Here is an 18773-nt window from a genome sequence, read left to right as displayed (position 1 = left end):
CATAGAATTTCGAAATAAAACCTGCCTAACTTTTGTAAGTAAGCTGTAAGGAATGAGCCTGCCAAATTTCAGACTTCTACCTACACGGGAAGTTGGAGAATTAGTGATGAGTGAGTTCAGTCAAACAGGTTCCAGCTATGACCATTACACGTAGAATTTCGAAATAAAACCTGCCTAACTTTTGTAAGTAAGCTGTAAGGAATGAGCCTGCCAAATTTCAGACTTCTACCTACACGGGAAGTTGGAGAATTAGTGATGAATGAGTGAGTCAGTCAGTCAGTCAGTCAGTGAGTCAGTGAGGGCTTTGCCTTTTATTAGTATAGATAGGTGCACCCCTACTTCACCACATAAACTTCACTATCAATCTTCTATATCCAAAACTATCAGAAGCTTTCTTCAAAAGAAAATTTCAGTCTGTCCTCTCACTGCACAAACTCATCCTTATCTTCCAGCTGGTGCCTGCTGATTATAGCTATAATTATTTTTCCAACTAGCACACACATTCACATTAATCCCACAATAACGAATTACGTTGCCAGGTTGTGCTTTAGTCATTACAAATTAACACAAAAATTGCTCCCAAAACAGCTACTCAGAATGGTTCCTCCTTTGTAAAAGTCCACAAACTCCATTACAGTGTCTCCTATCCCAGTGCTATGATGGACATTATTTATTAAATTTTTATTTATTTTCCGCAGCTTGTGGGAACTTTGTTTTTTTTTTTTTTTTAACCTCAAGGGAGTCTGTTTCTGACATTTGCTTTGTGTTTAAAGCCTCGTAGGAAATGTTATAATTTTTTAATGTGTTGCATTTGACTTCACAACAGCGAGCATTTAAAGGTTGTGCTTGACTCCGTTAATTATCCGAAATCTGGATATTTAGACTTTTCAGGGTGTTATTTCTTTAAGAGTAATATTGGTGGTAAAAGACTTATCTTTTGTTCAAGTATTTAAATTTTTTGGCTCACTTTCAGGATTCATTTGATATATCATTTTGACTTTCCAGTCTTACCACACCTTTTCTTCTGGTCATTATCATTAAAAAGCCTCTCTTTTCCCTGCAGATTGAACACACAAGTCCATGTGGCCCTACCAGAATTCTTTTGATAAAAACACCACTGCTGTTAGCTAAATCAGTCAAACAGCTGAGACATATTCCTGTATGTTTTGTTAATGTTTGTTAGAAGGATGTCTATTTAACCAAAACCAAATTTTTCAAGGCTTGATAGTTGCAACTTTCCATCCATCTGCATATGTCAGGATGGCACTCTGTAATAAAAAAAAACATTATGCTACTGAGCTTGCATAAAGTTGGTAACAACAAATGTCTGAATGTAAGTACAGTGTTGTAAAATCAGACTAATCTGTGAAACTTAATGGAAATAGCAAACAGTATACTGTATATATTGTAAGGTTTCTAAACTCTTTGGGGACTCCACCCAACAGGAAGACATGCTGAAGAGCATTCAGAAGCGTGATCAGCTCATCTGTGGAAGACAGCCTACACTTGCCGGGACAAACACAGGCTCCCAGCACTGTAGCAGCTTTCAGCAAATTCAAACCCGAGCCAATCGCGTTCGTGCTATTAGTGCCTGTCGTTGATGGGTGATGCAAGGAATTATATTATAAATACAGGGAACAGTATTGCTTGGCCATGATCCTGTCCGATTGCTTTGTCTGTGTATAAGCGAGTGGTAGATCCCGCTACAATAAATAACCATGCTGTTCCTGTTTCAAGCAGAATAAAGCTGGTTTTGCTAAATTACTGAGACTTAGCCTAGTGTTTTAGGGTGCAAAACAGGGGCTCACATGTTACAATGTCAAAGAATGCCCAATAGGGTATAGGACAGGTAGACCTAATGTAGGTCATCAAAACTGTCACTTTGCCTGTTATAATTAACAGTAGACTCTCCCATAATTTTCCTATTCAAGAATGCTGTTGACTGGGGTTTTTGATTATCTCTTTTCTATTGTCAAATTGTCATATCTCATTTATAAAGGACTTTACATGGTTTGTGTCAATTAAATTTGAAATTGCTCTATTTTTCTGTATGTTTTATGTAAGTGTTAAGTGTTGAGTTCTGTTATTATGGTAAGGTTTATCAGCTTACTATGATTAAATTATAGTTGCAAATCTGTGCAGGAGTTCTTAGCCTATACTCTGGACCTAAGTAACTTGAAATGGACTTAAGTAACTTGAATTGCTGCATTATCAGAGTTACTTTTGTTTGATTGAAAACCAGTGAGTTATTTTGACAATAACTGATTTTCTGGTGACAGAAGCAGACGGTCACATTTCTATCAAACACGGCAATGCAATTTAAATAACTCAATTCTATAAGTCACTGGAAGTACCATGCTAAAAATACTCTGGCTTCTGTATTGTTTTTGATATATTTAATGTAAAGTACAGTAAAAAATTATTACACACAACATGAACCATTCTGGTGAGTTAATGTAATTAAATATAACTTTGCAAAGAAAATGTCTTGATTAACAACATAATAACATGGAAGTGTTTCTATGAATGCCCTCACATCTACTTAATACATTCACATTAAGACAAGTATTTACTAGGCCAAAATACATTGGATGTAAATAGGTTATTATTCTGTAGTCTGTCTAAAACGTCATACAACTATTTATACAAATTAAGCAAATCACTGTTTGTGCAAGACTTCTAATCTCTTGCAGTCTTTCACACACTACTAATTTGAAACTTGCATGTTGACAACATTACTCATAAGTGGGTATGCTACATGTTTCATATAAATGGAAGTTCTCATTTTAATGAAGTTATTTACTGTTGTTTTCTTCTATTATTGACTTAGAACAAAGATTAATAAAATGTAATGTGAGCCATATGTGAGCCAGTATTGGAAAGTTTTATCTGCAAGGGAGCAGAAAGTAAATTAAATCCCATCACAGTTTGTAATGACTACACCCTAGAAATCATTGTATTCAGAAACACAAAGCAGGTTAGCTGGTGTTTGAATATTTAATTCACAAGAAAGGGGATAAAAAAGAAAATATCGTGTGGAGGCAGTGTTTGTGCTATTAGTTCTCATGAAAAGAAGGGTAAAGCGGAACGGTCACCATTTGAAAATTTAATCTGTCAGTGAGGAGAAAACGTACTAATAAATAATCACTGCATAGACGTAACAGTCACAGGAGTAAGACTCAAAAAGAAGTACGGATAAGGCTAGCCAGTACTTAAATGTGTAATTCGTAAGCAAGAGGGGAATAAATTTAATCTATCATGGCAAAGAGACAGCATTCACACTAGTAAGACTGAAAATGATAATAAGGTTTAATCAGTCAGAAAAACGGGGAATGCATTAATAAATCCATCATAGCGAGTCAATATTAGATAGAGACAGAGGTGTGAGAAAGCCAGTCTGTATAAGGAGGGACTCAATAATTCCCAGAATCGTTCAATAGCACAAGAGTAAAGTGTAGTTACTGACTATGCCGCAAGGTATCACATGCCTACAGTCTTGTTCATTAGCCTGCAAATGGCATTGCGCCAGGTTGATAGAGATATGTATTTCTGACATTTATTCTACAATTGTATATGTGACTTTTTATTTATTTATTTATTTTACAACTGAAAGCACAAACATCAAAATAATGATGATCACATTTTCCAGCATTAACAGACTTGTTAATAAAGGGTCTCCCCACAAACAGACTCTTAGTCAGCAATATTTACTGAACTACTAAGGTGTCTGCAGAAAAGCATCACGAAATAATGTCCAGAGCAGTGGTACATGTTAAAACTACATCACAGGAGACATTAGACACGCTAACAAAAACTGAGCACAGGGACAAATAATAGCATCTCAGAGGTAATATTTTGACAATGACTAAAATGGAATTGCTTTAAGTCGTATATATATATATATATATATATATATATATATATATACAGTCATGAAAAAGTTTGGGAACCCCTCTCAGCCTGCATAATAATTTACTCTACTTTCAATAAAAAGATAACAGTGGTGTGTCTTTCATTTCCTAGGAACATCTAAGTACTGGGGTGTTTTCCGAGCAAAGATTTTTAGTGAAGCAGTATTTAGTTGTATGAAATTAAAACAAATGTGAAAAACTGGCTGTGCAAAAATTTGGGTCCCATTGTAATTTTGCTGATTTGAATGCATGTAACTGCTCAATACTGATTACTTGCAACACCAAATTGGTTGGATTGAACTTCAAAGGCAGGTGTGTCCAATCATGAGAAAAGGTATTTAAGGTGGTCAATTGCAAGTTGTGCTTCCCTTTGACTCTCCTCTGAAGAGTGACAGCATGGGATCCTCAAAGCAACTCTCAAAAGATCTGAAAACAAAGATTGTTCAGTATCATGGTTTAGGGGAAGGCTACAAAAAGCTATCTCAGAGGTTTAAACTGTCAGTTTCAACTGTAAGGAATGGAATCAGAAAATGGAAGGCCACAGGCACAGTTGCTGTTAAACAGGTCTGGAAGGTGAAGAGAAATACAGGAGCGGCATATGCACAAGATTGTGAGAATGGTTACAGACAACCCACAAATCACCTCCAAAGACCCACAAAAACATCTTGCCACAGATGGTGTATCTGTACATTGTTCTACAATTCAGCGCAATCTGCACAAAGAACATCTGTATGGCAGGGTGATGAGAAAGAAGCCCTTTCTGCACTCACGCCACAAACAGTCGCTTATTGTATGCAAATGCTCATTTAGACAAGCCAGATTCATTCTGGAACAAAGTGCTTTGGACTGATGAGACAAAAATTGAGTTATTTGGTCATAACAAAAAGCGCTTTGCATGGTGGAAGAAGAACACCGCATTCCAAGAAAAACACCTGCTACCTACTCTCAAATTTGGTGGGGGTTCCAACATGCTGTGGGGCTGTGTGGCTAGTTCAGAGACTGGAGGCCCTTGTTAAAGTCGAGGGTCGGATGAATTCAACCCAATATCAACAAATTCTTCAGGATAATGTTCAAGCATCATTCACAAAGTTGAAGTTACACAGGGGTTGGATATTCCAACAAGACAATGACCCAAAACCACAGTTCGAGACCTACAAAGGCATTCATGCAGAGGGAGAAGTACAATGTTCTGGAATGGCCGTGACAATCCCCTGCCTTGAATATCATCAAAAATCTATGGGATGATTGAAGCAGGCTGTCCATGCTCGGCAGCCATCAAATTTAACTGAACTGGAGAGATTTTGTATGGAAGAATGGTCAAAAATACCTCCATCCAGAATCCAGACACTCATCAAAGGCTATAGGAGGCGTCTAGAGGCTGTTATATTTGCAAAAGGAGGCTCAACTAAGAATTGATGTAATATCTCTGTTGGGGTGCCCAAATTTATGCACCTGTCTAATTTTGTTATGATGCATATTGCATATTTTCTGTTAATCCAATAAACTTAATGTCACTGATGAAATACTATTGTTTCCATTAGGCATGTCATATATTAAAAGGAAGTTGCTTCTTTGAAAGATCAGCCAATGATAAACAAAAATCCAAAGAATTAAGAGAATTAAGATATATGGCTGTATATATTGTGGCAGACGGCTGGGGACCTTACCCAGCCGGGACACCTGGATAGTCCACGAGTGGGACAATACCTTCTCTGGGCCATGAGAGGGCAGCCGCCCTGGTCTGCTTGGGGACCTCCGGAACAGAGCTGGGAAGCTCATCCCTGTGGGAGGATGTGGCTACCGCCAGGGGGCGCCCGGATGGTCATGGAACCCTAGATGGCAGCATTTCTGCCACACCAGGAAGTGTTGCCGGAAGAAATCCCAGGGGCACCTGGAGTGCTTCCGGGTACTCAATTGACACTTCCATCACACCAGGAAGTATCGTTGGACAAAGCACCTGGAGCCCATCCGAGTTATTATAAAAGGGGGCCGCCTCCCTCCAGTAGACGAGCTAGAGTTGGGAGGAAGGAGACGGAGCTTGTGAGGAGGGAATAGAGGCGACAGAGAAAGAGAGAGAGAGAAAGAAAAGAGACAGTTGGTGGAGAAGGCATTGTGGTGCTGTTTGTTAATAAACCGTGTGTGTTTTGGACATTCTGGTGTCTCTCTGTCTGTGTCCAGGGGCTGGCTTTCCACAATATATATTTTTTATTTAAATACTTAAGAAAAAGTTTGGACTACATACTTTGCAATTATTAAGGATAAAACTGAAAATAGTCCATTCCTTTCACACTAACATGGGTTCAGATTAGAAGTGCCTATTAACCCTTCACTCATGTCTTTGGGGCATGAGAGGAAAATCAGGGTACAGTAAGGGAAGAACACACAGGCAGCCATTGGCCTTATGATTCATGCTCAGGACTTTGGTGCCATAGACCATAAAGAATCAACCACTAAACCATCCTTCTGCCTGCAGGATCACATGTTAACTAAAATAAACTGTGAAACAAGGCAAAACAAAATCTAAAAAGAATTGTCACATACTCTTTAAAGAAGCATATTTAAAATACAAAATTTAATCTAGGGCACTCTGTGGAAATTCAAACTTTGAAATTCCTCTTATTATGAAAATTGAGTATAAAAGCCATATAGATTACATACTTTAACTGTTGACTAGACAGCAAATGTCCATAAATCTAGAGATGTCTGTACTCTTTAAAAGACTAAAATGAAACAAGTTGTCAAAAGAAATCCTAGTAAACAGTATAGGAAAAAAGTTTAAAATTACAGTTTTCAATCGGTAGTAGTAGGGTGTTGTACCATGTTATCCATTATGGATGCAATGAGAAGTCAAGTGAAATGACACCTTTTATTGGCTAATTGAACAGATTACAATGTGCAAACTTTCGAGGCAACTGTGGCCCCTTCTTCAGGCAAATTTCAATTATAATAGTGAATCAGTTGCTCCAATAACCAAGTTTATTTTGAGAGATATGGCCCAACGCTTACTCAAGTTAAGTAGACACTTTGAATCACATAGCACACATTCAAGTTTGATTAGTGGAATTCATTCAAATATATCTTTAACAAATGTAAACAATGGTTAAAACAACACTAAATATTATGTATAATATTTACCACAAATATTTTTTGCTGCTTTGTCTCCTGAGTACTCCTTAAACACAACTCCTTATCTTCTGATCATTTTTCAATTATCCTTTTAAGGACATTTTAGTTTTTCATCTGTCCTTTTAAGTACAACACAGTTGTTAAACTGTCAAACCAAGGGCAAGTCTGTTTTCTATTGCAGGCAGCAGTCATAATACGAAGAGGATAAGGAGTTCCATGTTATCCTTAGATATACGATACTGAAAACAATTATGTACTAATGTAGTTTTTTAATTGTGGCGGTATAAGTAATAAAAATCAATAATCATAAGGCTACATGATCAATTGAAGATAATATGTTATGCTTATAATGTGATGTATGATAAAATATAGTATATTCACTGCATAAAATGTCTTTAAGTTTTAATCTAAGAATAAAAAAGAGCCTAGATTTAAGAATTAGAAAAAATGTACATTTATGTATGTGTGTGTCTGTCTGAGTGTGTGCTAATAAGCTAAATATCAGTAAATATCTTAGATGTTAGCTATTCTGACATTAACTACATTGAATACAAACCTGCCAAGTACCTTGTGAAAATGTTTTTCTCTTGCCAAGTATATTATTGTCTTTCTGAGATACAAAACCAAAGGAGACAGACCATAAAAACATGTCTGGCCAGTGTGGTGCCTGGCGGGCGTCCATGCCCGGCCAGGACGCCCAGAAGGAGTGGAGGAGGGCTTGTGCCTCCTCCAGGACACGAGGGGGCGTCCTCCCTGGTTGTATTGGGGGCCACGGGTACAGAGCTTGGAAGCTCTACCCTGTAGGGGCCCGTGGTCACCGCCAGGGGGCGCCCCAATGCCTTGGGAGTGTTGGACCTCAGTACTTCCGCCACACGGAGTGCTTCCGGAAAGGCAGCCGGCAGTTCCGCCACACAGGGGCGTGTCAGGGGAAGATTGCCGGGAACCACCTGGAGCATCCGGGTGACTATAAAGGGGGCCGCCTCCCTCCAGTCAGGAGCGAGAGTCGGGAGGAAGAAGACGAAGCGTGTTGGAGAGGAGTGGAGGCGGACCAAAGACTGTGAAAGGCATTGTATTGTGGTCAGGACTTAAAGGGGTGATTGGTGCTTTGGCACCAGGTATGTGCACTTCTATTTGTAAATAAACACGTGTGTTGTTAAAATCATCATGTCTACCTGTCTGTGTCTGGGCTGTTCCCCACACCAGCAATCACTATTCTGTTTCCAAGATGAAATAGACATCAGATTACAGTCCTCAATGACCCTTCTATGGTGAACGTCTGGACCAGTCAAGATACTAAAAGAGAGAATACTGAGTCTTCAGTCTTTATGGTAACAATGAACTTCCAATATCTACAGTGTTTCAGTTTATATCAACTATAAGCTTCTAGCGGCCCACATAATTTTCTTCAGTTCACAAAGCATTCACTAATTATTCCCAATATCTGGAGTTTTTGGCATGGTGTCTCCTCCCTCTAGTTGTCTGGGAGGGCTTCAATGATGAAGGTCCAAAGAATACCCTTAATCTGAACATTGAATTATCCGTCATTGTAAGGAGTTGAGCATGCTGTTCCCAACTACTAGCATCATAGACCACCTGAAAAAAAACAGGACACATCTGTAAAGGACTGATAATACTTGGGAGTAATGAATCCTTGTTTTTTTGTTCCCAGAAGATTATATTCCAGAGTTGAAACATTGTACTTTTGTTTTTCTGTGTGTTTATAGTTTTTCCCTACTGCATGCATTTGTTCAAGTCATCATTGGCACCACCATTTCTTTCTCATGTGCTGTTTCCGAACTCCTAACACTAAATCGTTTCTTTTTTGTTGCTAGGAGCTTATTTTCCAGTATTAGAACATGTTGCTCGATCTTATCTCTATGAGGATGATGTCGCTACAACTCCACAGCAAGCATTTGTTTCAGTCATGGGTGTCACCATTTCTTGACTCAGATCGTTGCCATGGTCATGTTGTTTATTAGCTCTGGCATCCAAGACCAGTCACATGACATAACACTTTGTGACGCAATATCAGCAGTGAAGTTTAAAAGATGGCCTCACTGTAGAAACAATGTCCTAGATTTCTTCTAAAAAGAAACTGACTTTTACTTTTAATTAGAGAGTAATAAATATAAGGTAAAAACTTTTTTCATTCAAACTTTGACTTGCAATATATTTATCTTTGATATTTAGTTTTTCTGTTTTTTTTTTCGATGTGTACCAACCTTCTGACAACAATTCTGACTTTTTCATTTTGATCTATTTCATCTACCAGCCATTTAAATTTCAGTCTTTTGAAACTAGTGTACTTTGGGTCTAAAACTAGCATTGTACTTATGTAACTGTGAGAATATAAAAACTACAGATTTGTTAAGCCTTGTTAAATCCAGTTAATTTGGAGTACCATGTGCCATGTACTTTTGAATTAAAATGTGCATATACTGTACTTGATTCACAAAATATCCAGACCCCTAACTTTCCGCACACTTCATCCATTTAAAATTATATCTACAACAACTTAAATTGGCCAATATTGCCCATCAGTCTACATTCTGGAAGCCATAATGACAATGTGAAAATGTTTTCAGAAATGTTTACACATTTATTAAAAATCAAAAATTGAAATCTTTCAATCATATAAGTATTCATGGTTGACTATTTTGTAGAATCTACAGCTTTGAATCATCTTGGGTAAGTCTGTACAAGCTTTGCACACCTGGATTTCAGCAGCTTATCCAATTTTTCCTGGCAGATCCTCAAGCTACATCTGATGAAGGTGAAAATATGTACTGTCTTAGTATGTAATTATTTTATAACTTTATATATCTGTATATACAGTGTTTATATATACAGTGTATATGTGTATGTATATATATATATATATATATATATATATATATATATATATATATATATATATATATATATATTGTCACACATGTGCGAGTAGGAGGCAGCTGAAGGGCTTAAGTAATGGTAATACCACATCTGACCAGGGGGCGGCAGGGTGCACTAACTGCCTTTCTCAGTTCCCTGCAGACCGTTCCCAAGAAATCCTGCCAGGTTCCAGTACCTCAGAAGATGTCACTTCCGGGGTCCGTTCCCCTTGATGACGGCACTTCCAGGTCAGGGGCCCTCGATGACGTCACTTCCGGGTCTGGCCCCTTCGATGACGTAACTTCCTATATCGGCCTTTAAAGCCACCTTCTTACCACCAAGAAATCAGTTTTGTTTTGGACTCAGTATTGCAAACATCTCTGTCAATTTAAAAACCTTTTGCAGCCAGGGATATTATATGGGTGGCTGCCCCAAACCTTTTTATGATGTCTGGTCTGTGTTTTTATCACTATGTATATATATATATATATATATATATATATATATATATATATATATATATATATATGTATATATATATATATGAAATAAAGAAAGGAACAAAGAGATCAAGGGTTGGGGTATTCTCTGTATAATGACAGTGGTCCTGAGAGCTCGTAAAGGACTGATACAATGATCAAAAATTGTAAAAACAGACATTTGATGTTGAGATGATGACTCACGGGTCTTTTATGTATAAATGACAGGAAATTAACAAGCTACAGGAAACAAAAATGAGTCGGGGAGGAAATGATGTTGGTGGTGAAGGACTGAAATGACATCTTCATCAGTAGCCAGAAGTGACGTCATCGATATGGAGCCGGAACTGAAGTCATCAAACTGGAATAAGGGAGTAGAGTCTTCGTGGGAGCCAGAAGTGATACTATTGCGTGGGTTTTTGAGGTAGGACTAGTTTATTAGTCTTCTGTTTTTTTTGTTGATAAAAGAGAAAGGTATTAGTACTCTGTTCCAACACTCTACCTTTTGTTCTCTCACGTTCATTTAGGGCCTTTGGCTGCCCCCTAAGCTCACATGTGTGACAGTATATATAATATATGTATATGTATTATAAATATATACATATATACACACATTCATTACTTTTGACAGTTATCAAATTAGCATCAACAAACCAAAAGAACAATTAAAAACAATTTTATGGGCTTGGGGAAACTTTCCATAACACACTACACCAAAAAAAGTGAGTTTTATCTTATGTACAGTGTGAAAACCTGAATATGGCCGCAGGCACATTCCTCCACTGTGTGTTAAGAAGCGCCTCAGAGGATCTTTTTTGTCCGCTGCTATCAGGTAATTCAGTGCTTCATCCCAACCTTCTAGACTAAATACTTATACCCTAAGTTTACTTGTATTCATTTTGATATTTATGGACAATATATATTGATTATTTCTTTATCTGTCTATTGATTGATTGTATTATTTGTCCTGTGAGTTTGAATCTTTTTTTTATTTTTGTGAAAAGTATGTCTCTAAATTTCCCCTTGGGATTAATAGTTTATTTAATCTAATATTGTTTAAACTCTTTGAGAGATACTTTTATTTGAATGTTTGAATCTATTCAGTACAAATTGTGTTGCATGCAGTACACAAAGAACAACATTAGAAAAAATAACCAATGAATAATATATCAAAGTATTAAGAGGCAGTGCTAAAGGGAAATCAAGATAAGGTGTTATTTAAAGTGCATTCTCACAGTAGTCTTCTGTGCTGAAGCAAAGACCTTACAACATGCCACGCCTGCCTTCTTCAACATCTGGGGGTTGATGTAGTCATTTTTATATGCGTGACCTATATATACATTAATGGCTAAATAAGGATTAGCTGTATTATGATATTACATGACTGGCTAAATAATCACTAGCACAAAAAAATTACAAGCAGTTCTATTCACTCTAAATGTAAACCTTTGTTTTAGCAATCATCTATCCGCTCCTTAGGTTGCTGTTTTCTGAATCATCAGTAGTTTCCTGTATAGTATCGGAACATTTTCTTAGACGCATCTTCTGTGCTAATGGATCTGCAGATTTTTTCCCAACCACACCCTCCCCGATATCTGATCTGAAACCCTAACAACATCTTACCATCTGTTTAATTGTATAGATTATGCTAAATGGCCCTGAAACATTGAGCATTGTCCAAGTATACAATACAATACAGTTTATTTTTGTATAGGCCAAAATCACACAAGAAGTGCCGCAATGGACTTTAACATGCCCTGCCTCTTGACAGCCCCCCAGCCTTGACTCTCTAAGAAGACAAGGAAAAACTCCCAAAAAAACCTAGTAGGGAAAAATGGAAGAAACCTTGGGAAAAGCAGTTCAAAGAGAGACCCCTTTCCAGGTAGATTGGGCGTGCAGTGGGTGTCAAAAGAAGGGGGTCAATACAATACAATACAGTACAGTACACAGAACAGAACAATTTCTCAATATAGTAAGAAATAAAAAATATAAATTTTAGAAGTACAGAGCAGAATTTAACAGTAGATGATATATCCCATAATAAGATTTGGATTTGTATAGAGTCCTGGAGACCTCATCCTTCAAGCTGCCTCCCCCATTTGGCCATTCCACAGCTGAAACAGTGCAGGGCCAGCCAATCCGATGAAAGGACCCCTCTCTCCCACGATTCCTGCAATCCTCCATCTGGGATGACTTTTCCTTAGGCAGGCAAAACAACTTGGCAGGTGGGCCGTGGCACCAAGTGCCACATTTGAGTACCGAGAAGAAAAACAGAATAAGTGAGGGTTAGTATCCAATTCTAACTATCATGTTACTTATGTTTAAGTGCTAATGACTAACAACAGAGATGCAGGTCTGTACAGTTAATCAGCAGCTCTAGTCAGGATATGCTAAACTGAAGTAGTGAGTCTTCAGCCGGGATTTAAAAGCTGAGACCGAAGGGGCATCTCTTATAGTAGCAGGCAGACCATTCCACAGTTTTAGGGGCCCTGTAACTAAAAGCTCGACCTCCCACTGTTATTTTATTAATCCTTGGAATCATAAGCAGACCGGCATCTTGAGATCTTAATGTGCGCTCTGGTTTGTAAGTCATGATAAGTTCAGACAAGTAAGCCGGACCTCGACCATTTAATGCTTTATATGTTAAAAGAAGGATTTTGAAAACTGCCCTAAACTTAACTGGGAGCCAGTGTAAGGATTTAAGAACTGGAGTTATGTGTTCGTATTTTCTTGTTCTTGTAATAATTCTCGCAGCCGCATTTTGGATTAACTGGAGGCTGTATAAAGAACAGTTTGAACATCCAGTGAACACCACATTGCAGTAGTCAATCCTACTAGAGATAAATGCATGAATTAGTTTCTCAGAATCCTGTTTATTTAAAAAGCGCCTTAATTTCCTAACATTTTTAAGATGGAAGAAACATGTTTTGGACAACTTTGTAATATGCGCTTTAAATGACATGCTAGAGTCAAAGATAACTCCTAGATTGCGGGCTGATTCAGTAAAATTGACTGGGATTCCCACTGAGTTAAATAATGACAAAATATTGTTGTGATCAGCATCATTCCCTCCAACGATTAACATCTCTGTTTTATCTGTATTTAAAGACAAGTAGTTCTTATTCATCCACTCCTTTAATTCACTAACACAACTAATTAAAGACAACATTGGAGAAACTTCATTTGATTTAAATGAAAGGTATAACTGGGTGTCATCTGCATACGAGTGAAAATTAACATTATGTTTCCTAATGAGAGATCCCAGTGGAAGCATGTACAGTGAAAACAGTAAAGGTCCCAGTACTGAGCCCTGCGGGACACCATATTGAACTTCTGTGTATAATGATGGAGTACTGTCAGCACATTTCTGTACATATTGGAATCGATTTGATAAGTAAGAACTAAACCAAGCGAGCACGGTGCCTGTAAGCCCAACATCATTTTCTAGCCTGTGCAGTAAAATAGAATGGTCGATGGTGTCAAAATGCTGCACTTAAGTCCAACAACATAATTACAGTGGAGTTTCCTTCATCAGAGGATATCAGAATGTCATTTACAACCCGTGTTAGTGCCGTTTCTGTACTATGACCAGTGCGAAAACCAGACTGGAATTTCTCAAATAAATTGTAATGCATAAGGTGTGTCTGAAGCTGACTGGCGACTACTTTTTCTAGTATTTTAGAGAGAAACGGTAAATTTGAAATAGGCCTATAATTATTTAGTATATGTGGGTCAAGGTCTGACTTTTTAAGTAATGGTTTAATGACTGACATTTTTAGTGTATCAGGTACTGTGCCATGCAATAATGAACTATTGATAATGTTTAGGATAGGCGCTGCAAGAACATCCATTGCACTTTTTACTAGTTTTGTTGGCACTGGATCTAGGGAACCAGTAGTGGGCTTCATTTTAGAAATTAAACTTAAGACTTCCTGCTCAGTTACAGGATTAAAATTACTAAAGTGCTGAGTGCAATGTGAGACAGGGTCTGCCAAGCTAGTATTTGGTTTGTACTGTGATGCAGAGATCTGGGATCTTATATTTTTAATTTTCTCATTGAAGAAGTTAATAAAGTCTGTACTGCTAATGTCTGTTGGTATTTTGCACTGTTGATCTGAATTTCCATTTGTTAATTTAGCCACTGTTCTAAACAGTGCCCGAGGATTTTTATTATTGCTATCTATTAATGTAGAATAATATTCTGACCGAGCTTTAAAGAGGGCTTTTTTATATTTATTAACACTCTCTGTCCATACAGTTTGAAAGACATGTAGCTTTGTTGTTCTCCATCTGCGTTCCAGTTTTCGACACTCTAATTTAAGAGCTCAAGTGTTTTCATTAAACCATGGAGAGTTTCTATGTGCTTTGATCACTTTTGTTTTAAGGGGAGCCACTGTGTCCAGAGCATCTCTCAAGGTCACATTATAATGTGATGTTAGCTCATCTAAATTGTTTTCCGTGTTTACATTTGATGTTAACTGATCTAAATGGTTTTCCACAATTACACTCGACTTACTCAAAGTATCTATAAATTTTGAAGCAGAATTACAATCTAGATGTCGCACTGTCTTTGTTTTAATCTGGGAGTGTGTTGGCAAGGGCAGGACCAAATCAAATGTAATTAAGTAGTGATCAGAAATAACTTCATTTAATGGAGTAATAATTAAATTTTGAATTTCAACTTTGTAAGTTATAATTAAATCTAATGTGTGGTTATGATTATGAGTTGGACCTTTGACATTCTGACAAAATTCTACTGAATTTAACAAATAAGTAAAACATTTGCTAAAAGTGTCAGTTTCCACATCAATGTGTACATTAAAATCTCCCATCAGTACTACGTGATCATAATTTATAGCCAAGTCAGATAAAAGGTTGCTAAATTCAGACATGAACAATGAATACGGCCCTGGTGGTCTATAGACTAGCACTATAATTGTGTTGGAATCTGTTTTAATATTTAAAATGAATGCTTCAAAGGATGTAAAGTTGCCTAAATTTTTAGAAGTGATTTGCATTTTGTTACAATGAATTATTCCAAGGCCTCCTCCTCGACCAGCATCTCTAGACTTATGAAGGAACGAGTAGCCATCTGGTGACGCCTCAGCTAGGGGGACAGTGTCACATTTACTAAGCCAGGTTTCGGTGAGAAGGCACAGATCAGATTTTGTACTTAATATAATATCATTTACCAAAACAGCTTTAGTGCCAAGAGAGCGAATGTTCAATAAGCAGCATTTAAAACTGTATGCTTCTTTCTGAATTGGTGATATACTTTTTGTTTTAATTTGTAGTAAATTTCTATTACAGATGCCCCAAGGTTTGTTCCTTTTTCATTCAAGATATGTTCTGACTCCCTGTGATTTTAAATTTGAATAAGAAGTTTAATAATAATATTTAATATTTATATATTGACAAATGGCAACACATATTACATTTTTGTTCTTGTGAGTGTGAGATTCCCATTTATAGGTAGATTGATCTATAAGGTATTTTTTCACCTACTCACTTTTCTAACCTGTTTATCCAGGAAATGGTCACTGGACAGCTACAGCATACCTTATCAATCATAGGGCACAAGGCACAAACACTTGAGGGGGCACCACCCTTCTTTAAGATGAACACAAACACTCCCACACACACACACACATACACACACACTTAGGCTTTTGGCAACACAAATCCAACTAAGCTGCATGTCTTTGGACTGTTGCAGGATACCAGAGCAAATTCAATGAGAGGAGTACCTAAATGTGAACACTACCGCTGCGCCAGCCCATAAAGTATACAGTATTTGTGAGTCCTAATTTATTCATTCCTCATCCCTACTTCAATATTCCTTATTTTCACCCATACTATGTTTTTCTTATTAGCCATTGCTCCACATCAGAGGCCTGTGTTTTTCACTGCTTTTTAGAGTCGTGTTTGTTAAAGGGAATTTCTTTCTGAGTGTGCTTTTTATATCAATGTCAGTTGATGTTCTTCATATAATGTTTATGGACAGAGGTAATGGATATTTAGAAGAATCTAGCACAAGGCTTCCACTTATGATTCTTTTCACTATGACCAATAAAATTGGTACAACAACCTGCCAGCACCTTCTTACCATCTGAACCTGACTCCACATATTAGGAGGTTATCTTTAAAAGTGTAGGCTACCAAAGATCTAAAAAAGCTGGATTACTAATCATCTGCAAGTCCTCATGATTCGTATTAATTTGCTCTCCCTGCTTTTCACATCATTACATCAAGAAAAAAACAAAAATGTGTGAAAAACGCCTAGTTCTTCCAGTTACAGATCACAAACCTTTTTTGAATATGGAAAGCTCACACATTGCATGAATCTTTACTGAATTCCTGTCCCTCAGGCTTTTACTGAGACGCCCAGCATGACAGCTTGATAGGCACAAGATGTGAAAAGCAGTCTGAGCTAACCTTAAAAGGACCAATGAGGAAGATACACCAAATAGTTTGATCATATCTATATGGATATCTTGCAGCTTCACCACTTGTAGAGAAACTTCACATGCCTACCACTGTTTTATAAAATCCTACAGTCACCAAACATCGCAACTTCAGGCCTGCTGGGTTAATGAGAAGAATGACCTTGCTGTCTTATTAGTGTGAATAGGGAATTAACTTTTAATTCATAATTTATAATCTCACATTTTAAATGCAGAAACAAAGTTGAATCCATTGTAAAGTGAAGAGACTTTCAAAAAATGTGTCTGGAAAAAGCTGTAAAAATAGCTACTGATTCCACTTCAGTGGAAATAAACTTTTCTAATGCTAAACTAATGCATATTTAACAGAAAATTTCAGTGCTGTTTAAGATTAGAGTGCAATGGCCTAATTTGACTGTTATCGAATATTGAATCTTCATGACTCATGGAGGCATGCCATTGCTTAAAGCATCTAGATGATTTTAAAAACTGCAAATATATTCACAACCTTTGACCACACTTCAGCCATTTTTTTCAAAATATCTGCTTAGTCTTAAATTCTTTGTAACAAAATTAAATTTAAGAGAGTAGAGTAGGTTTGAAGACATACAGGTGATGAGATAGTAAAGAAACTTTGCATTTTTTAAATAAAAGTAATAATCTGTTATAATAATAGAGTAACTGCATGGTTTACATAACACATGCAGTGCATTACAATTATGCTATTCAGACTCACTGTGCAATGTTGTGAGGAAAGAATGTTCTTCATTTATGTTAATATTAGTCTTTAATCGCCCTGCCCCTGTTCACAACTGTGAAGAGTCTGCACTTTCTCCAACTGCCTGCACTATTTTTTCTCCAGATAATTCCCATTTCTGTACACATACTGTATGTGTCAGGCTAACTGACAACTCTAAATCTGTCTGGTATTGGAGAATGCGTGAGTGTGACCTGAGCTGGACTGGTGTTCCATTTAGGTTTTACTCCAGTCTTCGATTGAAATCTGCTGCCACTGAATTAGCAGGTTACATTAATGGATGGATTGATACAGGTTTATAGACAGAAATTAAAATATGGGAAGACACATAATAAAATCAGGTGTGCCCAGTCTAAGACCAACCATAATTTATACATATATAATTTAACCAAAATATGCCAGTATAAGTTTACTGGGTTTACAGAAGTAAAGAACTTCAGCAGCAAAAGATGACCAGTAAATATCAGTGTGCCTACCACAAACAATACAACAAACACAAAACCACAACTGGTGCACAGCTGGATTAAAGCAACAAGCACCATCAACCATTCAAGAGTATCCTCATGGCACAAATTGATCATTACAACACTGGGGAATACCTCAAAACAAAGCAAAAAAAAAAAGCCACAGTCTGAGCGAGGTCAAGCCTTCCCTTTCTGATGTGTCCAACAGTTTTCCACAACAGCTTTTTTGAGGCCATTGATTAGTCTTTCTCCGTGGCCTTTCCAAAGTCCTTCCATGCTCGAGCTTCTGCTTCTGCAACCCCTTTTGCAGGAATAACCCTTAGCCTTTTGATACCTCTGAACCAAGTCAGGTGATCCAACAGAGATCATTTCCTTTAAGGCCACCTGCTTCTTCAGTCTAACAGCTTCCTGCTCCTCTAATGTCTACCATTGGATCATAGGGTTGCTGCCATGAGATGCCTTAGCTGCCTTAAAAGGATAGCGTTTACTGGCTACTCCCATGCTTGAGGTCTTGAACAGGGCCCATTCGAACTTCATCTCCTCTACCTCACTCTGCATGTGGGAGAATTTTTTTCAGAGGTAGGAGTAGAACTCATCACAAAAGGACACCTCAGCCAGATATTTCCAGGACACCCTAACTGCTTGTCTAGTCTTCCCGGGTATAATCTGTTGACTGCTCTGCCCCTGTCTTCAACCGAGTGTGTAAAACATACAATATG

Source organism: Erpetoichthys calabaricus, chromosome 1 (assembly GCF_900747795.2).
Source record: "Erpetoichthys calabaricus chromosome 1, fErpCal1.3, whole genome shotgun sequence".
Taxonomy (NCBI): domain Eukaryota; kingdom Metazoa; phylum Chordata; class Cladistia; order Polypteriformes; family Polypteridae; genus Erpetoichthys; species Erpetoichthys calabaricus.
Note: the sequence above shows the minus strand (reverse complement) of the source record.